Source organism: Micrasema longulum, unplaced genomic scaffold, assembly GCF_059751315.1.
Source record: "Micrasema longulum isolate JH-2025_06_02 unplaced genomic scaffold, ASM5975131v1 h1tg000619l, whole genome shotgun sequence".
In the NCBI taxonomy this organism is placed as follows: Eukaryota; Metazoa; Arthropoda; class Insecta; order Trichoptera; family Brachycentridae; genus Micrasema; species Micrasema longulum.
The window spans coordinates 133,793-161,135 of NW_028277815.1; positions in this window are offsets into that span (position 1 = coordinate 133,793).

Genomic DNA, 27,343 nt, shown 5'->3' on the forward strand with positions numbered 1-27,343 from the left:
CCGTGGGGCAAATTTAATAATACCGTGAGAACAGATGGTAGAGCTGATTTAATTAGGCCACGAATACAGATGCATTGAATTAACTATCACGTAAAAGGTGTGATAAGCAAACTTGGAAATCTCCACTAAAAACAGAAAATAAGTTATTGATGCCAAAATAAACTATACATTAAAACCCAAATACCTAAATAATTGCGTGAGTTAAAACCGTCATTAAATCTTGCAAAAACAGATTTCATTTATAATACTGGATGAGCATTCTCCATTGAGTTAGTGAAGCATAATTTGAAATCTCACTTTTTTTTCAAAGTTTTTCGCAAACATCTCAGTAACTCCTTCAATAGAGATTTCTTAGTTTGCTTCTAAAACCTTCTATTTTTATTTTATTATTAATATTATTTTAAATTACAGATTTTTCACTTTTTAATTTTCTGACCAAACTTTTTGCTTAGATATTTAATATATCTGTCAATTTTGTATGGTTAAAGTGGCATTATTTTCAATGAGAAACTTCACTTCATTTAAACTGTTCCAAATAGCAAAACATAAACTTTAAGGCCCATAGGGTCGATTTTTTTAAGGTGCCAAAGATTCAAATCAACCGAATCCTGAAGAATCAATCAACTGAGACCCTTAGAGCTGATAATACAAGGTCTGGATGGCTAATGATACGAGGCTCAAAAAGTTGAAATTCTGTAACAGTCGGCTTTCGCAGACCGTTACTAAATTGAACGACAACCGAAAGAGGTGTCGAAATTACTCATTTTCGTGTACTTGACATTCCATTTTGATGGATCACATAAATTTATATATGTAATATAAAAGCAAATACAATATCTCATAGAGCAGAAAACTTTTCCTTCGAATGATGTACCCATAAATAGCAATAATTTTTTAAAACTTTTGGGGCTCAGTATTAAAATTGAAAGAAAACAAACAACTATTTCACACCGGATCTTGTCTTGAAGTAGTATTTTTTTTTTTGTCCTAGCTTTAATTTTATTTAATTATATTTTATTTTATTAGTGCCTGTATTTTTTACAAGAAATTCTATATACCATCGTGAGAATGGACTGCTCAAGTCTGTCAAATAAATAAATAAATATTTTAACGCCGAATATTTTTGAAATTTTCACTGGACTAAAATCTTTTTTGACATGTTTGTATGTACTTTCTATTTTGTCTAAGGCTCGAAACTCTACCACTAGGCCATGACTGGCTCACTCAAGCAACCCTTTGTGTTCTGTATAATGTACCGGTATAATACAAAGTGGTCTGTATAATTAGATTCGCCCTTCCATCTACTTGAATGTAAGGAAATGAATGGATAAGACGAAATACGTACTTCGGACACTAGGGTACTCTTGTCCTTTGATGCCCACTAAATTTAGTATTCCCAGGCACTTCGTATTTGATTAATTGTTAATAAAATATTAATATAGAATTCATTTATTCATTATTCCCTTTTCACACCACCTAATGGTGAGTATGCTGACATATTTTTTTTACTTGAAGGTAAATTAATCAGTCTTACGATTCATTCAACAAACCATAACGCCGATTCCCAGTAGGGGTAGGCAAAGATAATAGAACATCACATCGTTCTGTTATTGAATACAGAACCTTATTACTTTATATTTAAACATCGTCTCATGAACACGCTCCGATTATTACCATTTCAATATTTGTTGGATTTGGTCATGCCATATCTTTCTCGATCTTGCTCTATTTCTGCATCCATCAACATTTAAATTGTTAATATTTTAGCCATTCTTTCGATATCCATTCGCTCTACATGTCCAAACAAACACAACGTTCATTTTTTGATTTTGTCAATAGTTCTTGTCTCAGCCTTCGATAATGTACGGATCTTTTTCCTTTACCCAGTCAAAATCAGTAGGAAAAAACTTAAATACATTTAAGAAAATCACGGAAACCTTATTTAATAGAGGAATTAAATCTCAAGCGTGCACATAAATATTTCATTTACTTTTTTTAAACTCTGTACCAACCTTTCATAAATACAAGTATCTATATTTTTTTTTAATAAATAATAAAATGCAATGACAATGAAAAGCCTCGGGTTTGCGGGAACAACAGTACAATTTTGTACGTGTATACTATTTTTTTTTTTTTAATATGTCATAATCAAAATAATAAAAAAAGGTCGGAATAATCGGTGCGGGTGCATGAAAAGATGTATGAATGTAGAGGAAGCGAGATATGTATGCAAAGATATAGCGATGTGGCATTCAATCTTCTTTGCCTAGCCTAAAGGAGGAGAGACGGCGGCGGCGTCATGGTTTGTTTGTTTGATTTCGTATGTGTAATTAGGTTTTATTATTTCATTAGTGAATTGAACGGACATTTTTTAATTTTTATTGAAGAAAGGGTCATTGTTGCTGCAAAATGTGACTAATGTATGTAATCATTTTGTAAATCATGACAATCTTGAATTTTTTACATTGTTTTGAAGATTTTTAGGTCGTCAGCAAACAAAAGGAGTTTAGAGAATTAAATGTTTGTTGCGACTTCGTTAATAAATATGAGGAATTGCATTGAGCGGAGATGACTGTAATTTAATTTTAAAAAAACAATTGAGTATCCTCGAAGCGATGCGTATGCGACGTCATCGTCAATCACAGGCTCTAACAAGAAATATGGACCAGAAAGAGAAGCCACTTACCTCATCCAGTCTTTCTCGTTCTTGTAGCTCTTGGCTGGATCCACACTTGACACTAAATTGGCGGCACCAAATACGCGTAACGTGGACTGCAACACACTTCTGGCACAACACTGGCGTGATTGGATGGATAGTAAATATATCAAAGCGGCGCGGCGAACAAATAATGTTGCAAATGGACACTAGCGGTCTGGTTATGGCGGGTTATGAAGAAGTACTGAGGTAAGGTAAGGAAGATAGGTTGGATGTTAAAATTGTGACAATAATCGGCACTGCACAAGTATTAATTATACGTCACATTCATATTTAATTTTCAACGGATAAAATAACTCCAAAATATTAAAACATGTTAAAATTTCAGGGCCTATATTTCTTAATTTATTTATTCATTCAAAATTACCCTGGCTTAAATATTAATGAACTTAAAAAGGCATTTTAGGCTGTGCCCTTGTTAAACCATGAAAATAAGTAGCAAAAAATACATAGTTAAATTAATTTAATTAAATTAATGTGTCTTGTGATGTAATTAAATAACAATCCAGAAAAACAAGGTTTAAATAATAAATAATGAAATTCAGATAAAAATTTAAAAAAGAATAAAATTATACAAGTTTTGATTCATACATAATCAAAAATACAAAAAAATACTTTCATTGAAATCAATAGAAAAAAATCCAAAAACATAATTGAACTAATAATTGAGATATGGTTTCTATACAGATATCTAAACAGTTTTATATACATATTTTACACATAGAAGGGCAGGTATATTGCATTAAAAAAATATATTATTTTCTACTTAAACCGTATAATTTGAGAAAATGATAATTATAATATGAACATATTGTAGGTATATTAAATCTATATAAAAACTATCTAATGTTCAGCGGTTCAAGATAAGCATAAGATATTTTTATATTTCCCTTATTTTGTTAGCTTTTAATTATTATTTTTGTATGGATAAATAAAGATTTTATATTTGTAAGATGCATATTCTTTCGATTCCTGACAAAGTTGAAATGTAAAATTGATTTAAAAGGGGAATTTTACACTAAAATATTTCATAGTCCCTAGACTGAAACCTGAAACGTCAGACTGATCATTTTGCCTTATCAGTATAGAGTATAGGTATAAGGTATTACATTAATCTGGTTCATTTATAGTTATAAGTTTATTTATATGTCCAAGGGGTTTGAAAACTAAACGTTTTATCTTAAAACTTCCCTTTTCGACATTTATCTTTTATATTGTATACCTTTCAATTTTATTAATCAAAATAAAACTCAATAGTTACCAGTTTACTATTTCATAAAATACAGTTATAAGAACAAAATTTGAAGGTTTTTCTCAAATAAAGAAGATAGTGTAACTTAAATATTTAATGAAACTGTCGCCGTTTCTAGGTCAACTTGCTGTGATATCTGATTTTCATATAAAATTATTTCTTTTGTAAGCCAAGGGTGTGAAATTTCAAATAATCCTCGAGGACATCTTTGTCGTCTTGGCTTATACTTTCTGAATATATTTTATTTTATTTTATTAACATAAATAGCAAATCTACCTTTTACAAACATTTATCATACTAACATATTTGTTTTTTTTTTTTTTTAAAACAAATATTTCCTTATACCCAAGATTTATATTAAACAAATTAACCCAAAAAATATACAGCATATTCAGTAGAAAGTTTAAGTAATTTATCAAGAAAATCATAAGTACTGTTTGATACAGCTGGGCAAAGTGAACAAAAAACTGTATATAATATGAGATGCATGAATAAATAAATATAATTACCATTCACCATCTTTGAAAAAGTTCAAAAGGTTTGTTATATAGAAACAATACCCTACACTAAATATATATTAGATACGTGGGAATAACTATTGCCGAGTTCATGAAGTCTGTTTAATACGGCATTACAAGTATACACTGTCCGTTAATTGTTGCTACAGAACGGTCACACCTGTCTAGTCATTCTTCCAGGCACCTTAAAGTTGATGAAAGATAATAGTTCAGGGCAATCCCATATGGAATTAACAATTTTGAATAAATTTAAAAGGTCTATAATTTATCTTCTATCGTTAAGTTTTAACAAATTTAATGTTTTTAGTAAAAAAATGTTATTTAAAAATTCATGACTGATTCTAAGTTTAAAATTTATTTACACTAAGAATTTTTTTGGACTCTTTCAAGAGAATTTTGAATATTCTTAAATATTCTGAATTTATATGATTAAAAATTAGAAATGGAAATAAATGGACTTTCAAAAAAACTGTCTGCGGCTATTGTTTGTGGGCACGTGGCAAAAAAGTGTTTTTCCATGTTTTTTAAAATTCATAATATTCACCTAAATGTTTAAATTTTTTCTGGTCATTTTGGCTATTCTGGCCACAACCTGTGCCTCGATTATAAACGCTTTATTCATTTGTATATATCGAGACGGTATACTTAACTTCTGTACTATCTGTATCTTACCTCGATATGTTCTGCCTACTTGTCATATCGACATCATATGATCGAAACAAACCAATGAATGACCGCAAACAATTAGTCCACGTTCCTTACTTCAGTAACATTGAAAATAGTCCTCATTTATATTTCAAATAGGTTTCTGTGACAAAAAGTACCCACTTTAAAGCGATTGTTAACTCCAATAAATCTCGATTCAAGCCAAAAAAACTCGCTTAAATATTATTTTTAAATGACTTTTAACCATTGCCAAAACGATATGCTTAACGATTGTCCGCATTTATCAAGTTAGGTAGTACTGAGCGATTAAAACGCTAACTCTCGATCCGTTTTCTCAGAAATATAGTAAAACAGATGGAAAAAGTACAATACCCGAATTATTTTTTTACAGTGGTAACTTCCTAACTCCTAGATACCCTTGTGTTAATAGGACAGAATCTAGCGATATTATTTTCGCATCTAGGCGTTCATTTTATTAAACTGACAGTTATGTCAGAATTTAATTCGATTTTATATTTTTAATAGGCTTTTAAGAAAAAAAGTGCCAACCTAAAAATGATTTAAAAATTTGATAAATTATAATTAAAGGAAATTGGCCATGGGCCACAACGGGCTGTAGCGCCACCGATGATGATGATATATTATAATATTAAGGAAACGGACAGCATATAAAAACTTCTTATTTATTTTATTTTATTATATTTTATTTGGGAAATCAACAGTTCTACATACATATTTATAGTAAACAAACAGATATAGTGTATAAACTCAGAAATAATAACAGATTTCCACATAGCATTCAAAGTGAGTAAAGAAAATGTAATACATATCAAATAAATACATACAATTTATACATATAAAAATGTTATTTTCATGTACTTAATAATCAAATATTTTTTTTATATTTATTTTAAGTTACTGTAAATTGGGCGGGATTAGGACAAGAATGCTTGAAGAGAGGACAAGGAGGGGAAAGGAGATGTGCATATTTATGTCTACTAAGTTACATAATGCATTTTTAGTGTAAATTTTAAATCTGACAGAGTGATGTTTGTGTAATCTATATTTGTAAATTTTGTATTGTACACTGAAAAAGTCTTACGAAGAAAAGCATTTTTAACATACCATGTTTTACTTATTGGTATATAAAACAGGTGGTACCGTCTACAACATTTTTTTAAAACACTTTATATACATATACAATTCACATACATATGCATACCGGCGGGCATATTGAATTTAGGCAATTTCTTCCTACCTACCCAAACAGTTCAATTTTATAAAATCAGTGGTATATTAACATATTGTAGGGATATTATAATATTTTCCTTATGAGGAAAAACATTGATTTACATATATATTTTTAAGAAATAAAAATTGACTTAATGAAGAGAAGAGGGAGTAAAGTGTAAAAGAAAGAGGGAGGAAAAATAAAATACTAAAATATTCAGGAAGTAACATTTCATACGTTATGAAGAACGGGCGTCTCTGTCTAAAAACAACTCCTTGTGTATAACCACTTACCGACTTTTCTATGTCTTCCGGTTTCGAGACGTACCCGTTTCTTCGCCAGGACACCAATTGAACTAACATGCAAACCCACTATACACCCTTACCATTGTTATGTATTTCTATTTATTAACATTTAACAGTTAATTGAAATACTTCACATCTATTTAAATATTTGACCACAGAGTTAATGCTGTAAATATTATTAAAAAAGTACATTTACTGTAAACTTGCTACAAAGATGTGGGTAATGAAGGTGAGTTGTGCATGAATTGATGAGTGTAAATAAGTAAAAAAAATATGTAATTATAGTATTTTATAGGATAAATGCAGATATCTATGTATATTTAAAACATACCGCTATCATCTCTGCGCCTTTTCATCAAATTGACAATGCATGTATTGTATTGAGTTTTGAATGTTTTAAATGACGTATTTACAAAGTAGCTATTGTTATATCGGATCAGGGCTAGCTATTTAAATTCAAATAAACTTTCAATTAGGGTATTTTCAATTTCTTTCTATGGACTATCAATCGCAAACTCTTTTCAAAAACTCAAAAACTCTTTTCGCAATGGAGAGAATTTGGCGCCCTGCGTATATTACTGGCGGCCTCCGTGGTGTAGTGGTCAAGACGTTTAACTCACGCACGGAAGGTTCCGGGTTCGATTCCCGGTGAGAACGCAAAAAAATAGAATGTGATTTCTCTCAAGCCTGGGTGCTCTGTGATGTAATTCACCACTGTTATAAGGCCTCCTGGCCTGTTGTGGTGCAAAAAAATGTAATTTAATGTAATTGTTTATTAATATACGTATACGGATAATCCTACTTTACTGCGGCCAATCAGAATATGTTTGATAGAATGGGCTTTAGTCTGTTGCAAGCATTCCCCGGGTACTTTTCTCCTCGTAATCACTAAAATACCTTTATGTACGCTAAGATACTGCACAAATTGATCTGGAAAAGATAGAAAAAACGATGGTAAAACCTTTTACCGGTAAATAATGTTTTTATCTTAATCAATATTTGTTTAAAATAGCTCTTTTTATGTTGGAAAAAGGTTTTATTAGTATGTTATCAGTTTTTATATTATACGTACAACGTAATTGTAAGCTATTTCCTGCCTCTGTCCTGCTTAGTTACTCGGACGTATAGTGAAACGATAAAAAAGGTGACGCGTATGCGGAAGGGAGCAACATACTGAAGAGAACTTACAGTAGACCGATGTAAACAGTCCGTGCTTTTTACTGTACTACTTGTTTTGTTTGTTAAATAATGGTTTAATAGTACTAGTTTCATAGGCTAGCACAACGTGAAGGCTTGTAAGTACTGAGGTTTTAAAATAAATATGGCCAAAGAACCCTTCATAATATAAACAATGTCTAAATTTTTTTATAAGATTCCTAAGCAGATCTTAAAAGAAAATGTTGACAAAACTTTTAAGAAAAAAAATAATTAAATCACTTATATGTAACAAGGTTTTATTTTGATAATTTTTTAATATTATCAGTCAACTATTTAAATTCTTGTAAATATATTTTGGGTGAAAAATACGTATGCTTTTAGTTCTTGATAATTATATTTTATTTTATTTTGGTTCACAAACAATAAACAATACATATGACATTGGTATTATAATCACAGGTTGTTATTTAAGATTTTGTTCATCAATTAAATGCAAACACAGCTTGCACAAAAAAAGTATATTTTTTATAATTGGCTAGCTTAATTGAATAATATGATTATTATAAAATAAGTTATTATAAAATAAGTGACTATTAGATTTTTTTAAATGCGTTACACTTTTCCTATAATTATTAAATGTATCGTTAAAGATATACATCAGCATTACTTTCTACATTATTATACAATCTTAACCTTCGTTATAATGCATTGAAGTGCGCCATATTTTTATTAAATGTTGTAAGAAAAAAAATGTTGTGTACTATCTCAATTGCTGACTAGAGGCATTGAGGTGAACATTCTCAAAACAAAATGTAGAATCAACATAACAATTAATTATTTTATAAATAAATATCAAGTCTAAAATCTGACTTCTAAATTCCATTTTATGTAGACTAAAATGTTCTAGGCGCTGATCATAAGACTAAAGTGTACTGTCCAGGTTACATTTAAAAATTTGAATACGAAGAATCTTTTTTTTCACAGATTCAATTTAATTAATGTCAGTTATGTAATGTGGTGACCAGACTACAGATCCAAACTCCAAATCACTACGAACTAATGAATCGAAAAAAAATTTATCTATGATTCATATTTAAAAGGTTTACATATTCTAAGTATAAATCTTAACATCTTTAATAATGTTTGTATTACTTTTCAAATTCATATAATTCCTTCAACTTTTTTTTTATAGAGGAAAAATGAGAAACCTGCTCACAAGCCAGTTTCGCAGTTTAGTTGATTTCATTATTTTTTTCTTTTATATTTTCTCTTCATGTTTACCTTCTTAAATAATAAAAATATTTTTTAAAAAGTCGACGTGATATTACATGACGATACTTGCTCCCTCTGGGGACGAATTTTTAGCTCAGATTTGTTTGGAGTGTCATCTCTATATACTATATCTCAATGGCTTCCAGAGCTCATACTTCTTCATTATGATCAGAAATTGAGCGTTCAAATCACTCCCCTAAAAAAAGACATCATTCACACTGGAAAAATTTGAAGTAAAATTTGTTAATATTTTTTGTTGTTGTAATGTAATTTTGCGTGGAACGGTCGACCGCAAAATGGGATCACGCGCTAAAAATACTGTTAATAATTCAAATGATATTCAGTCAAGCTAAAGCACTTTTATTATATAAAATAGGAACATGCTCTTTTCTTTGAAACCTTTTGATCAAGACTTAAGTTATTTTTAATGCCGCGGGCTACAACTGTATGTGTCGCATGGGGAATATTTCCAATAGCAATAAATTGAGCTCGTGGTGAAGTTTGCGGGAGGAAATAACCGAAGAAAATAAAACTAGAACGCCGCAACGTGCTATATTTAAGTACCGTTAGAATTTTTCTCTCTCTGTTTGCCCCGAGCAATAAAAAGCGGTTTGTTCGGTGAATTAACAATGTTTTGAAAAAAAAAACAGATTTTGTAACACAAAAATTGTCTTTTTTTAAATTTCATTAATTTCCAAATTCAAACAAATTTATTTTACCACAATAACATTATAAATAACAAAATATACAGGGCAGGCCTTAAATATGTACTTAGTTTTAATGATCAAAAAATAAATTAATGTAGAATTAAAGGTTTTATTTAGATTTTCAGAAAGCTCATTGATTTTTTATTTTAATGATATCTAAGTTTAAAAAATTATATTTCCCAAGTGAGTTCTACCAGCTTGTTGACATTGGTTAAGGCGGATTCGCAAATTCTCAAAACAAGTTGACAAGTTGCCGTGGGATGGCGTTAATTTCCCATACTATATTTTGTTTTAACTAATTAATTGTTCAACAAATTACAACAAAGATGTAGAACACTTTAAAGAAGGGAATATGGAATTCTAGTCATTTACATAGCTCATGACCTGTCATTGGCTGGTTTGTGTGGCCACTTTACACACTGTTCAACATTTACCATTTTGCCTGTGTTCGAACTTCTACATTTCAGAAACTCTTTTATTTGTTGATTTTAGTGAAGTTAAATAGCTGAAACCTTTATTCTTGTGAAGAGATTTATATGACTGAGTTTTTTCACACACAAGTCTTTAAACATTTGGACAAACTCAAATATTGTAATAAAACCACCTGGTCTAAGAAAATTTTTAAAAATTGAAAAATTGTTTTCAGGCATTACATAGTAAGTGAAACAATTCAGTCTGATGAATCTTTTCACAACAATAAAGGTTTCAGCTCTTTTACTTCACTAAAACCAACAATTGGAAGAGTTTGAGAAATTTGGATGTTCAAACATGGGCAAAATGTTGAATGTTGCACAGTGTGAAAAGTAGCCACTCAAACAAGCCAATGACAGGTCATTAGCCTTGTAAATGCTTAGACTTCCATATTCCGTTCTTTAAGGTGTTCTTCATACTTTTTGTAATTTGTTGATCTTAATACCTCACGAGGGGGTGAAATCCAGTTTTTTGTCTCTAAACATTTGGACGAACTTAAATATTGTAATTTATTGTTGTTGGATTGTCTTTATAGACTCTTGATTTTAAGTATCCTTACAAAAAATGATCACACGGGCTGAGATCCGGGCTCCGTGGGGGCCATTTAATGTCTCCTTGTAAAATGAGTTTTCCGGGGAACATCTCCTTCAAAAGGTCGACGATCGGTATCATTTGGCTACAAATTTTGCGTCAGCTAAATTTAATAGTCTTTTAGATGTAAATCGTGGAGTGAAATTCTTCGTAAAGTGGTCCTCTCGTTGTTTAAGGCTTTGCTTCTCTTGCGAGTCGATTGTTGTGGATTTTCCCTTACTGATTCAATAACAGGCTGAATTATTTCTGGTATCCTCGCTAACTTCGGACGGCCTTCATTCATTATTCTTACTATTGAACCGTTTTCTCGAACATTTTGATCCATTTCCGAATGACTTTGCTCTTGGTGCTTGACTAATGTCTCGTAAACCGAAGTGGGCACGGTACACGGATATCTTTTTTTATTTTGTTAACCATTATGCTGGAAAAGGGCTTTATTTATTTATTGTTTACCTTTTATGCACGAACACTTGACAAATTATCTACTCTTTGTAATGTTTATTTTTTGTAGATTGATTGATATGATTTTAAGTTGCTAGAATTCCACTCTTCCATGCGCTTTGTAGCTGCAGGGTGATTGGAAATCTTGCTTCAATATGTGAATGTTATCAACCATAAATTTTGTAAATGTGATCTAGAATTTCAACAGTACATGCTTTGAGTAGCTACAAGACTTGTTTTTATGTTTTTATTTTAATATCATCCAAACACATTACCTTATTGTAAAATAAAAACAAAATGTAAATAGGGGCCCGATTACTTACCGTCCATGCACTCTGTAGCTGCAAGACGTTCTGTAACCTAGCTTCTATATGTTAAAATTGAAATATATCATAGTTGAAAATGAGGAACTAGAGTTCCAATCGTCTATGCGCTCTGTAGCTGCAAGACGCGCAAGGATACTTATTTATTGTACAGCGCCGTTGAGGTGATTTTTACAAAAGTGGCGGTATATAAATTATCTAACTACGTAAATATATAAACAGGGTGTTCATTAAATTCTGTCACATCCGAAACCACGATGATGAGTATGAGCAAGAAGACATATTGGCATATTACAACATTTTTTTAAAACAAATAAAATTTAAAAAAAATAAATATAAAAAAAATAAATAGAAAAAAAAGCAAATGTTTGCTTACTTCTGCAGGGGAGAAACGAGCAGGAGGAGGGGGGAGTCTGATACTGCACCACGCTCCCGTCACTTCTCTCATGTAGAAGTAAGCAACTATTTGTTTGTTTTAAAATTTTATTTTTGAAAATTTTCTATGTTCTAAATATTTTTTTAAATATGCTTATATGTTTTCTTACCCATACTGATCATTGTGGTTTTGGATGTGACAGGGTTTAAAGGACACCCTGTATATACATTATTCTTGAAATCGTCACGGAATAATTGTTTATGTAACATGCGTGAACACAAAACGCGCTCCACTATTCCGTGAATGGCTCTGTGGCGACTAAAAATTCCATGAAATAGTGCGTCTAACGCTACCCCCTGCACCGCACTCGCCCTACGTATTATCTATTTAAAAATAACGAAACGAACCGAGAACACACTTTAGGCCCACCCTGTATAAGGCGTTATAGAAGGACAAAATATCAAACCAGAAACCCTTGAGCAATGGTTCGACATTATTAAAGTATAATACTCTCCAATAGCAAGAGTATTTGCCTCTTAAACAAAGTTACACTGATGTGAAATATTCGATCTCTAAAGTGATGATGCTCAGCTGCCTGACTGTTCTTCCAGTCGGTATGACCAGAGGCAGGTTGGTTCTGGAACTTGGGAGATAAAAGTGTATCTGCTGACACCGTAGAAGAACTATTAGGAACATGAACATTGATATTTTCAAAAATGGCTGAGTTCTCTTAACTTGAACACTTATCAGGGGATTTGTTTCTAATTCAAACAAAAATCCGTATTTCTAATTTCTTTGGATACAGTAATCACATTAAAAATTATAATAAAAATGATCTTACTTGATTTAAAAAGTGCTTTTAACTTCAGAGATTTTGACCTGCTTCTCGCTAGACTTTAAGTCCTTTAATCTATCCCTATCCGCAATAAATTAGTTTTCAACGTTTTTACGTGGCCGTCAACAATGCGTTAAAATGGCAAAAGTCTTTTCAGATTGGATTGATCTTACCGTCAATGTGCCTCAAGGGCGGTCTTTTTTCCACTTTTATTTTCCCTTTTTATCAATCCAATAACAAAAACCTCCCCTGTTCGTATCATATATATGCCGATGATGTGCAATTGTATATTCATTATATTCATTTTAAACCCGACGACATTGTCAAAACACATAAACTAATGTCACTTGCACTCGAGCATATTTTTTTATGGAAAAAAAATTGGACTTCTCATAAATCCAACAAAAACCTAAATTGTACTTGTTGGTACAAAAAAATGGATTTAAAAGTAAATTTACCGACACTTAATCTTTTCAAAAAAGATGGCACCGAAATTCCATTCATGACTTCAGTTAAAAACTTAGGTATTATCATACATAAGCATTTAGGGTTGCACGATTAGGTTAACAATGTTAGTCGTAAACTTTATAGCAGTTTGCACTCGCATGAAATATTTCAGAATTTCTTGCCAATTAATGTTAGGCAAACATAAGTCCAGAACTTACTTCTTCAACTTCTCGATTATGCAAATGTATGTTATCCAGATGAAATTCTGAATTGCTTGATAAGTTGGAACGATTGCAAAATGTTTGTATACATTATATCTTAAATCTTCACAAATTTTACTACATAACCAAATATCCCACGCAACTACACTGGCTTAGTATCAGGCAAAGAAAAAACATACACATTTTATCACTATTTCTCAATATTTTAAATAATCCCACTTTGCCTGTTTATCTGAGAGACTTTTTCAAAGTTCCATCACAACATGGACTATCTATTTGTTTTATTAACGAGAAAATCTTTTTAATACCCTTTCACCGCTTTGATTTTCTTGCCTCCTTTTTAAAAGTAAAACATAGCTTATCGATTGTGGAATAATCTACTCTCTAATGTAAGAGACGATCTTTATTTATTAACATTTCAATCAAGATTGAATTATCACTGTCTAAATATTTAAATTGTTCCTCTCTTCTTCTTCTTTTTCCCGTCTCCTTTGCTCTCTTCGTAGTATTATGTAAATTATTTTTTCCACCTATTTTTTGTTTTTAATTGTGTATACAATTTTAAGATTTATCATAATTCCTTAGATTATGTCCATGTACTAGTATTTTCTCAAACTGAACGGTTCGGATAAATAGGAAAAAATTGCTTTAAGCAATATGCCCGCCCTTACACGTGTATTTGTTATATTGTATATGTTTATAGAGTGTTAAATAAATAAATAAGACAATAGAAGGGATGTACCAAATATGGGATAACTTAGGGAAAAAAAATCATTATTTATTATGATTTTTAAAATTAAATTCTCATCTAAAATACTCTATACTCCACTGGGTGCCGAAAGAGGAATGACAATTATTATGATTAAGATTTGGGCATACAAGCATATTATACCTACAAGAAAAAAAAGCCAGGTTAATTTATTATTGGACGGAAATACAATCAACAAGATTATTTAATAAAAATATTGGATTAAAAAACACTACCAAATAGATTAATATTTTTTACGGTATTGGTTTATAAGAGAAATCCTTCAATTATCATATAAATTGAAAGCCAAGAATAAATTGCTTTGTTTTATTATGCTGAATTGAAAAGCGCCGAAGAAAATTGTTTAATTTTACTTGCGACCGACCTGAAGATTTCAAATTGTTTTAACTATTTTCCGTTTATTATACATTATATATTATTTTTTGCGTAAAATATGAAATACTTATATTTACTAATTGATTGCCAATTTTAGATCATTGTGATGTTTTGACGATCCTGGGCCTTAATTATGATGGGAAGATAAAGACGTCATTCTTTCACCCTGACGGTATAGTTGAAGATAAATTCCCTCTAGCGATTATAAAGATATACTACCAACCCCCACCTTAAAGTTTTGGGTAGGTACATCGATATGAATCAAGGAGAAGCGTACGTTACGGTACACATATCTACGCTCTACAATGACATAGCTTCAGTATGACGTCATAGTTGAAGATAAAAGTCTCCCAAACGACTACAAAGGTATAAGTAGTATCGATACCCCCACCATCAAGTTTTGAAGTAAGTACATCATTTTATACCGACGAGTCTTGAACGACTCGATACGTTTATCTACGCATTAAAATTTTTATTCCACCTAGCAATTTTTCCTTTAATTATGATTTATTAAAATTTTTAATGGTTTTGAGGTTGTCACTTTTTTTCTTAAAAGCCTTTTAAAATATGAGAGAGAAATAAGTAAGTTTTGAAGTCGAATTGAATTCCGACATAACTGTCACTTTAATATAACGAACGCCTAGATGTTGAAATAATGCCGCTAGGTTCTCTCCTATTAACAAATAAGAGAACCTAGGCATCAGACACAGACTATAAGCGTCAGAAAGTTACCACTCTAAAAAAATAATTAAGTCATTATATTTTTTTCATCTGTTTTACTATCTTTCCGAGTGTATGTATCGAGACGTTATAGGAGCCGACTTTGTAGTCGATCGGTACAGATCGGTAAATACATACAGACGATCGTTAAGTGTACCGTCTAGGTGATTTCCAAAAGTCATGCAAAATTCATGTTCAAGCGAGCATTTTTTGCTTGAATTGGGATTTATTGGAGTTTATAATCGCTTAAAGGTGAGCACTTTTTATAACAGAAGCCTATTTAAAATATTAATGAGAACTACTTGAAATTTTAATGCCGTAAGGAACGCGGACTAATTGTTTTCGGTCAATTCATTGGCTTGTTTCGATCATATGATGTCAATATGACAATTAGGTAGAACATACTGAGGTGAGATACAAATTGTACAGAAGTTAGGTATCCGTTTTGATATTTGCATATGGAGATAGCGTTCATTATCGAGGCACTAATCGCATCTGCGTTTAAAACAAAAAAATATATAAATTCCAGAATAGAGATAAATATGTTTTAGAAAGTTATGCTAGTAAAGGTCATTTACAAGTTTTAAATATAACTATAATATAACAAAACTGTAAAATTTTGTTGTAAGGAGCATAGTAGAGCTCCTACACCAGTTAGAGACGGCATAAGAAAACTATGTTGATGTTTCTATGTTTATTTTTTTAATGTTTAGTAAAATACAGAATTTGATTATGAAGCGCAAGAGTAACAGCGATAGCTGAATTAAACTGCGTTGTGTCACCACAACATGTGCTTCTTTTATAGGTCACGTTTTTTAGTTCAGGACATATACAAACTAATACCACTTTTGGACAAAGGGATTTTGAGTATTATCCAATTAAAATCTATACCATTTTTCCACTGTCTATGAAAACAATTAGAAATGAGAAAATGTACAAAAAAGCCATAAAAAAAATGATGGTAGAGCTGGGTAGAAGTAAAATGGATTGTGTAATTCGTCCAAACTAATATTGAATCAATTGCTCCACAAACTTATAGTTTAAATTGATTTTATTCTTTTCTTGTGCGGTCTATAATAAAAATAATAAAGGTTCACACAAATTGAATATAAACTTTAATTTCTCACGTGTAAAAATATTTTTAAGAATGTACATTGTTAAGTGCCCTGGGTAGATTATTTTTTTACACTATCACGGATATCGTATTATTTTCATTTTGGACCTTTGTTTATAATAGAAAAAAAAATTATATAAAACAAATATCTACGGCGGATATAAGTATGTTCTCATGGGCGTTGTAGTGGATTGTTTCACATTTTCGTTTTTAAGAGTTAACGTCTTGTGCATCAAAATATGGTCTTGCATATATTTATTTACCCTTTAAGATTGTTTGTATTCTCTTTTTTTATACATAATAATGTTCCCTCACTAGGGTGTCCTGTGCCGAGGAAAACATTTTACAAAATGGGAAACATGCCTTAAATTAGCTATTTAACACAGTTTACATAATTATAACAACAAAAAAAACGTAATTAATCCAATAAAATTAATTATCATTAACATAAAAAACTAAAATAATCATAAAAAACATTACCAATTTATATAGACCAATAAAACAAATTTCATAAACAGTACACACATTTTACCTATTTGGTTTGATCCACTCATCGATCCGTGTGCAACCCACCTCCACTATCCATTTCTTAATGGCAATTTTATATTGTGAGAACTTACTTTTTGTCCTTATGGATAATGGAAGTAGATTGTACACTTTAACCAAGTAGTAGGCCAATTCTCTTTGACCGAAGTTTGTATTAAAAAAAAAAAAAATTGCAGCATCAGGGTGGAGTATCTAGTAACTATTTTATTTTTAACGGAAGGTAAATAATAATGTTTACGTGCGTATAGTCACAAAGCTTTTACATAAAGTTGTTTTATAGATTTTACATTGAGATTTTCAAATAAACCGAGGGAGCTAGTTCTTATTGGGACTCTTAAGAATATTTTTATTAAAACTTTTTGTGCAATTATTATTTGCTTGATTAGTGTGTCATTTGCACATCCTTATTCAATTATCCCATATTCCAAAACTGATTGAGTTATTGCGTGATATATTTTTACAAGTTCTTTTAGGCTAATAATATTTCTTATAGTTTTAAAAAAGTAAATTTGCTTTTTCAATTTATATTTAATATGTTCGATTTGATTAGTCCATCTTAAATTTCCATCTATATAAATTCCCAAATATTTAATTGAATCTACTCTGTCCAACGATTTTCAAATACATTTAATGTTCGGAATTTGGTTATTGTAATTAGAGCTGTGAATAGTTCGGTAGTCAGATGGCAAAACGGACCATCTATTTTAGTAAATACACGCAGAAAAAAAAAACAGCCACATTAAGAATGGTAATTTATTATTAAAAAGCTACACAAAAATATTTTAGTTTGTGGATTAAAGTCTGGAAATTGAGTCGTATTTCAGCTCTTCTGAACATTTTTTAAAATAACAGATGGTCCCTTCTGCCACCTGACTACCGAGTTAAGGAAAGATTTGGATTATAAATAGTTTTATTATTAATTATATATATTTCATTTTACCTCCTCTTTCACAGTAGTAGCTGCTTGATAGTGCAATTAACCCTCTAATGACACCTCTTCTGTTTATTTATTACATTTACCTTTAGATCGATATCAAAATGTCACAATCCAAATATTCTATTTTTACCATTTTCTTCATAGTAAAGTGTAGATTTTTAGTTAATTTTTGTCATATTCTGCTTTTAAACTAATTACAATATTCTGTATGTAAATTATTAAAACTCCATATATTTTTTTTCGCCTCTGGGCTCACACCTTTCTGGAAGGCCGTCGATGACGATCTTTTGTCTTTATTCGGCGGAACTAAGGGGCACTGGATTGATGTGAGAGAAGGAGAGGCGAGAAGGCTGGCAATAGAGTCTCCCGAAGATAACTGGTGATGTCTACATGCTCCACTTAGGAGCGGATGTAGAAAAGAAAAATAAGAAGAATATGATGATACCTAAAATATGCCTATATACTACTTATTTTCTCAAACGGAACGGTTGGGGTAGGTAGGAAGTTGCCTTAATTGCCCTATGAAAGTAAAAAAACTTTTGCTTTCATTTTTTAAAAAAAATATTTACACTTACTCTCGGAGGGCTTTAACAAGTATGGTACATAGATAAAAAATATAAAGTAAGGAACAAAATAAAGTATTTGAAACATTCAAATACATATTCCTCGTATCATCAATAAAACATATCTAAAAAATACGTTAACTTCTATAAAGGCGGCTTCCGTGATGTGGTGGTCAAGACACTTGACTCACGCAGCGAAGGTTCCGGGTTCGATTCCCGGTGAGAACACAAAAATTAATATGAAATTTTTCTCAAGCCTGAGTATTTTGTGATGAAACTCACCACTGTAATTGGGCCACCTGGCCTGTTGTGGTGCAAAAAAAAAAATAAATAAAAAATATTAAAATAAATATTGTAAAATATTTAAAAAAAATCAAAGTACCCAGTAAAAAAACTTTTTTCTACGCATTTAAAAAAAATAATCCTATATGTTTCTATAAATTACACAGTTGTAAGCGTGTAGAAAAGAAAATTTTTAACCAATTATTAACATGCTTTTAAGTTTACATCTGGAAAAAAAGAAATAAGCAAAACTTATATTTACAAGAAGAAAAAAACAAGTTTAAGCATCTTTAAGAAATAATTAACAATAGCAATTTATTTGTTTACTTGAAACACATAACAAACAATAGCAAACGATAAAAGTATTGTAAATAAATAAGAATGCGTATTACGGACTTTTGTAAAAATTAGGTCAAATAAACCAAAGACTTGGTGTTGGAGTAATAAAGTGTATTTGAAGTGTTAAATAAATATAATTGGCTTGTGTTAAATATGAATTGCTGAGTTGCTTTCTTCGGTCGATGGACGCTTTAAATTTCTGGCGCGTGTTTTATATTATATAATTCTGAGGGTAAATACTAGAAGCGTTTCTCCCAGGTTTCGGTCAAAATGAGTTAGACATTAAAAGTTCATATGTCCATATTAATAATCATTATCTTAGCGGTACAAATGAACAAGTTTGTCACTTCATGAAATTCGTCAAAAAATGCTTTGTCATGCTCAACGTAGAGCTTCTACATATTTTATAGCAAAAAATATCAATCTTGACATAATAGTTTTTGATTTTTCTTCTGTGTCTATGAGTGTAGTATATATATTGTGATATCTTTTACTGTTTGTGAACTGAAAATAAATAAATAAATAAGCTATAATCATATGAGTTTTCCATGTAAGTAGTGCATTTAATCGCATTAGCATATATTAACTGTTATTGTAATTACGTAGTTCATTTAAATTCTGCTTTACCAATGATCAATTTTGAAAAATCACTATCATTAAAGCTTTATTCTCGACCCAGTGATTCATTAGACACTAGACTGATCAATCAAATGCAGCATGTGTCGTTAACCTGTTACGTAAAGGTAATGTGATCAGGTTTACGCTGCAGTTGCTTGTACAGGGACAATGAAATAAATTGAACAACAATCTTTTTAAACAGTTATTTTATTTCAACCTTCCCGGAAATCCTCAAACATTTAATGAAAGAACCCACCCCTTTCCTGAAACTGTTCATAAAGACTTGTGTCTTTCATCAGTTTAGCATATTCGATACCAATTTTTAAAAATATGACTTTGCGAAAATGTAATATTTCTTTACAATCAAACCGCGAAAATAACTAATAGTAATAAGTTATATGAAATTCAAAAGTTTTCATTGTTTTTCTCACTGCAGTGCCATTAATTTGATCTATCAAATACACATGGTCAGTATAATTACAATCAGTTTCTCAGAATGACTGTGAAAAAACACAGTGTTAGTTCCAAATTGAGATCGCGGCTATTTGTCCCAAACCCCTTTTTAAAAAAAGGAGAAGAACATAGGCCACTAGCACAGTAAGCAAACGCACCAACCACTGCACTGAAACTCTGACATTTCTCCACTTGATATCTTTTTTATGAATTTTACCCGAGATTCTAGGTCTATATCAAAACTGTAATTTTTATCCGCCCGGACACATACTTTTAATAAAATTATTTTCATTTCTTTTTAAAGATGTATTATTGATAACTTAAAATAAAAAATATATGTTTTTAACCATCAAATGCAAATAAATTTGCGTTTTAAAATATTTTTTTTATATTCAAAAGAAGTCTAGCAAGGCTGGATTTCTGTACAACTTTAACGGTTTGAATTAGCATTCAATTGTGCCAATAATTGTGTTCTTTTGACGTTTACCACATAAATCAGGCATAGTTTAGAATTCAACCCCTTTTCTTTACACCTTTAACCTTGTACTAAGGTGTCTGAAGAACACCTGAACTAACCCATTAGTGTCCTCTTGATTTGAAAAAAAAAAACGTTTATTCAGATTGTTTTTAAAGTATTCAAATGCAAATAATAAATATAAATATTTTTTTGAAAAAGGAACAACCCGCTAAGCCTATTCTTTATAGGTTTGTCAGCGGGTGGGAAATAGGATGTAGAAAAAAAAATGAAAACTACTCCACAACACCCAGTCCTATTGAAAAAAAATATTTCTTGGATTTTTTTCTTGCAACTGGCTGGAATCGAACCCCCGACGCCAGCTTTACAGTTAGCTGTCTAACCAACTGCGCTACGGCATTTGTCAATGTAATGTGTTATTTTTCATAACATGCATTATCAAATAACCGTATTGAAAACAAACTTTATATCAATGTTCTTAAAGGTAACATAATACCTTTTACTTGAAATAAAAATATATCTTAATAATAAATTAAAATATTATTAGTGAAGCAAACAAAATACACGACTAAGAATTTTCGACTCTAAAATTACAATAGTCATATACATAGATACAATGATTAGCAAAGCAAACAAAATGACTGGATTTATTATGCGGCATTATAAATCTTTCAAAAACTTAAAGGTACACTTATAATGCTTAATATAACAAAAATACGCCCCCATTTTGAATATTGCACTACTATCTGGTCCTTTGTTTATAAATGAAATATCAATAGAAGTGAGTGTTCAAAATTTTTTCCTGAAACAATTAGAATACAAATTGCATTTTCTGAAATTATAAAGCTCCTTTAAAATGTCATAACCTTGATTCATTAACACACAGAGAAAATTTATTTGATTAGATCCTGACTTACAAAATAAAAAACCTGACCATCTAGACTATCTGATATTTTCCTTGTTCCTTACATTAAAAATGTCCCTACAAATAAGCGACACATTTGGCCTTTGTAATTGTGACGTCAAAATTCGTGACGATGTTCTATTTCAATTTAAACGGTCGCAAACAAAGTTTAAAATGTAAAAAAATCATGACGTATTAGGGGCATGGCCAATGCAATAGACCGGTTTCGTTGAATCCAAAATTTAAACTTATTTTCTTTTTAGTAACATACATTTTTTTTGTACTCTACATTATTTTATAGACGCTTATTGGTTTAAAATTAAAAAAAATCAAATATTTCCCTATTATATTTATGTTGTCCCTCCCTAAATAAAATACTTGGCGGATCTTTTTATATCTCACACATGTAAAAAAATTAGATTTTTAAAAATTATTTTAGACAATTTACTATTTCTGAAGATGCCTATTTTGTAGAAAACGTTCGTTGATCAAATTAAACAAAATGAAGCTAAACCAAGGAATTGAATGGATATTTTTACGAACATCATATAACTTATTGTTTCGGGCTTCAATGTGTTAGTGGAACTTTTATAAATATTAATACCGCGTATCTAACACGATATGGTTCCATTAAGGACGCCATTCTGATATATTGGGAACAAATAAAACCCACATTAATACGAATTCTACCAGAGGTGGAACGAATCGTTTCTATATGGAGTAGTGCTTTGGTGTTAAGGGAGGTTTTTATCAGCTACCTCCATGATAACTTACCTGAGGCAATAATGATTGTATAACACTACATAAAAGCGAGCATAAAAATAATACTTTGAAAGGCAAAATACAAAAAATAAGTTATTTGCGATATGAATTATTGCTTGTTGTCTACTTACAATCTATATCACAAGGGTTGTAGTCAGATAAAAATTAAAGACATATCTTGGTTTTGCCATTTTAACACAACTCTATAGTTAACTTCGCTGTATAGCTCCACTATTAGGCTTGAAATAATAGTAAATGTTATTCCACCGTTGTGTAAACAATATATTTTTTCATAGCGTTATGCATGTCAATTTTTGTCCCAAAAACAAAGGGGAATTTCACTGCATCAATTTTGAAAAATCTACAGTTGACATAAAATTCTTATTTATCTATTTTCTTCATTAACGCCCAAAAGGCATTTACAAAAAATGAAAATACAATACATGCTAATATACTAAATAATAAACACAGAATAAACGGAAAAAATATGTGAAATAAGTTAGAAAAGATATAATAAAAAGTTTTACAAAGTAAAAAAAAACAATCATAACAAAGGTATGCAAGAAAAAACAGTAAGCATATAAACAAAAAATGCAAAGCTTATGAAATAAATTCTGTAAAGCAAACATAGTAAATAAAGTGTTACGGGAAGAAATAAATACAAATTCAAGTTAAATTAATAAAAAAGCAAGTATATATTATAGCGAAAAAAGAAGAAATAAAAATATGTTTATATGAAATGCGTGTTTGCCAATACTACAATGCAATTTGATATTATAGTAAAAATAAAAAACAAGTATAAGATAATAAAAATAAACAAGTAAGTATTTTTTAATTTATGGAATTGAATTGTCAATAATAGTTTGACGAGCAGCTACACATAAACTTGATATTGTGGACTTATAAGATAGTAAAGAATTGTACAGAATGTCTGCAGCCGTTCCATAAGTGTTACCTAACCTATGCAGTCTCGGTATCAATGAATTGTTTTGTTGGTTGGAAGAAGTACTGGAGTAATGAAACAATAAAGTACTCCTAGTGTTGACAGCAGGTACTCTAAAATTGATCTGGCGATGCGTAAGCTGGTTCTCGATAGAAGGTATATTAAATTTTGTAAATGTGACAGCGCAAATGGATTACAAGGAAATGGAGTGAATGGACTGACTTTTTTTATAGATTTTCTTATTTTTCTGCTTAAGCGGCAAAACTTCAAACCGAGCATGCACTTCAATCGCGGTCAAAGCGGACAGTGACCCCAGGTGGCAAAATAATCAACTCAATAGTTATTGGAACTATAAAGGGGCAAAAGAGACAAGTTTTAAGTGGACGAGAGAAAAGGAGACAAGTATAGGAATTTGATTACGCTGTGACACATTTTCAATCGGCCTAACCATAATCAATTCGAGTATTTTTGGTACGTCAAAAAGAGAGTTTACAATTTTATACAGTACAATGAGATCATTAATAGGTCTTCTTTCAGAAAGTTTTGTAAGGTTGAGCAGTGTTAATAAATAGTCACAATTCACTGTTGATCACACAAATATTTTAAAGCATTAAAAAGAAATTAAGTGCCGTATGAATTAAAGCCGAGCGACGTCAAATGGCCTTTTTTTCTGTTGCAAACAGCTACTCTAAGGGCAGACAAGAAAATGTTTTTTGCATCGTATCGTGACTGTATTACCATCAACGGCAAAACCAAATATCTATGGTTCCAAACTCATGCTCTGTGTTTAGTGGGATCAGCTGGGTGTAGTGTATTATGAGCTCTTCAAACCCAACGAAACCATAACGGAAGATTGATGTCAACTACAATTGATGCGTTTGAGCCAACATTGAAGAGAAAATGGCCGCAATACGAGGAACAACACGGCAAAGTAGTTTTGCTACATGACAACGCTCGACAACATGTTGAAAGGCTAGTCAAAACATACTCGGAAACGCTTAAATGGGAAATCTTACCCCATTCGCCGAATTTATCGGACATTTTTACTTCCGATTTCAACTTTTGCCAGTCGATGACTCGTGGCCTGGCTGAGTAGCACTTCCATTCTGAAGATGCCAAAAAATTGATCGATTTGTGTTTAAACTCAAAATATGAGTCGTTCTTTCGAGATGGTATTCGTATGCTGCCAGAAAAATGGGAAAAAACAGTCGTTAGCGACGGAAAATGTTTTCAATTATATGTCCTAATTAAAAAAATATATAAAACATCAATTTTTACGAAAAAAAGCGAAAATTTATTTAAGTTTCTATACTTCTAACGAATAACTGATACAAATAAGTCTTTAGGTGGCAGTATAGGGATTATGAAATATTGTTTTAAAAAAACACATAATAGATAAATACGCCACGTTAACCCTGCCAAAAGTCAAACTCAAAACCTCATGAACGATAAAAAAAATCAACTTATTATTGAACAACATACTTTCAAATTCTCTTGTATTTTTTTGACACCTTTTCTAATAAATTTTTTAATTTCATAATACGTAAAATTCCCTTAATACGAATATTTTTGAATAAAATTTTTTTTTTAAGCTGCGATGTAAATATCTTATTTATTTTTTAATAGATATTTCACAATGCTGTAGTTGTAACAACGTAACTATGCTTAGGTGTAGCTTTAAACCAGGTTTATAAGAATGGCTCCAAGTATTTGAAACATTCACTTATGTAAGTGAAATTTCTTGCTAGAAGTTCATTGTGATTAATTATAGGAATAAATGACTAGTCATACTTACATTCACAAATTTGAACTAATAACCAGTAACCAGTTTGATTGCTTCCGTGACATCTTCATAATGAACAACTAATACTCATTTATTCTCCATTTCTGTACTGGTTGACCAATTTTGAAAATCTCGCGATAGCGATGAAACCGGTCACAGGTTATAGAAGACATTTTGAATTTTCGGATTAATAAATCTGTATAATCAATAACCAATCATTTACGCTTATCATTTTAGAAGTCCAATTGATTGACAATCAATAGGTTCTTTTGAAATGGAAAATCAATGACTTGATAAAATAAAAACTACTGCAATATGGATTTCAACTCTTTAAACCAACGAAATATTAATTCTTGTGCTAACCCAAGAGATTATTAAAAGGTCTTGCTCAAAAAAATAATTGAATTCAATTACTTTTTAAATGAATTGTTTTTGTGATAGGATATTTATATTAAAATTAAACTTATCAGAAATTTTGTTACAAAGGTGGCGTGTGTTAAAATAAAAGATTAAACTACTTATTATGTGGAGTTTAATTTTCTGTTTTATAACTTAAATAATTACAAAAGTAGTTCAAATATTATAACAAGAAATGTAGACAATACTGATTGAATCTAGCCGTGTTGAATATTCGTGAATTGGATTAACGTTTGTGTTGATTGTCATTAGCTATTTCGCGTTGCACATCTGGTACCAGCGGTGAACGGAGAGAATCTAATCTTGATATTTATTTTCTATACACTTTTTTTTTAAAGGAATGACCCGTTAAGCTTTTATTTAAAAGGCTTGTCAGCAGGTAGAAAAGAAGGATATGGAAGGAAGCTATGAATGATACACCACAAAACCCAGACCACTCGAAAAAAAAAAATTGTTTCGTTTTTTTTTGCAACTGGCGGGAATCGAACCCGCGACACCGGTTTCACAGTTGGCTGTTTAATCAATTGAGCCACAACGCCTGTTTCACAACAGTGGATGACTTGTTAGGTTGGTGTATTTGAATCTGATATTTAATGTTGCCAGTGTCCATATAGCTCCCTCAGAGCGACAGCGTCACTTAATTTGGGCTACTAAGTGATCACGGCATGGTTTCCGTTTCGCAGCAGTTGGTGACTTATTCTGTTATTATTATGTGGACCTAATATATAATGTTGCCAGTACATATTACTTTTCACAAGCGACAACGTTATTAAATGTGGACTGCCAGGTGATCACGGCATTGGTTTCCGTTTTGCAGTAGTTGGTGGCTTGTTAGATTGGTATATGTGGACGGAGTATTTAATCATGCTAGTGTTCCTACAATTAAAAAAGTTTTTAAATCTTTATCCTAACTGATTTTCAATGATAGATAAATTAAAGTTTATTATAAAAGTACTAGTCTTGAATACGTCGTAAAAACGATGGAACCTGTAACTGAGGTTCAGTGCATTTAAGATCCATTCGTATTTTATTGCTATAATAAATTGCAATTAACTAACTAAATGTTATTAAATATTTGTAAATAACCACTCATAGACTTTTCTATGTCTACCGATTTTGAGACGATCCCGTCTCTTCGTCAGGATAAAAATTAAACCAACATGCAAAACCCACTATACACCTTCACCATAGTTGTTGCAGAAAAATGTGAAACCAACGTGACATGCATTTTAATTAGCACATGCGCTGATTAGGACAAATATGCACTGATTAAATTATAAAAATATTCTATGATGTTTGCGAAGTAGTTAAAAAAGGGGAGTGGGGATGGAAGAAGGGGGTGCGCTCAATAGGTTTAATAAAGTGACCATTACAGTGGAACAACGTATAATGGACTATATTAAAAGTTTGTTTAATTATTCATCAAAAGAACAAAATTTGAAAAGTTTTCCTAATGTGAAATATTCCATATTATTTACTTTTAACCCTTTGTTATTTGTATGTAAGATTTTATCACTTGTATTTGCATTGAAGTTATGATTTAAAATATAAGGTAATTTGCAAATTCAGAGAAATTGATAATGTGAAGACACCTGATATGTTCTTTAATAACATTTAGTAAAATGTTCGACCACAAAGTTAATGCTTAAAACATAAATAATACAATAAATTTTCCTAAGAAATAACAAAAAATTTTTATTAACAAACTTGAATGTTTTAATTATATTTTTGCACCTAAACATGTTTCATAAATAAAAACAAATAAAATGTTCTCCATCCCTGTTGTAATTTGTTAATCTTAATGACTCTCTAG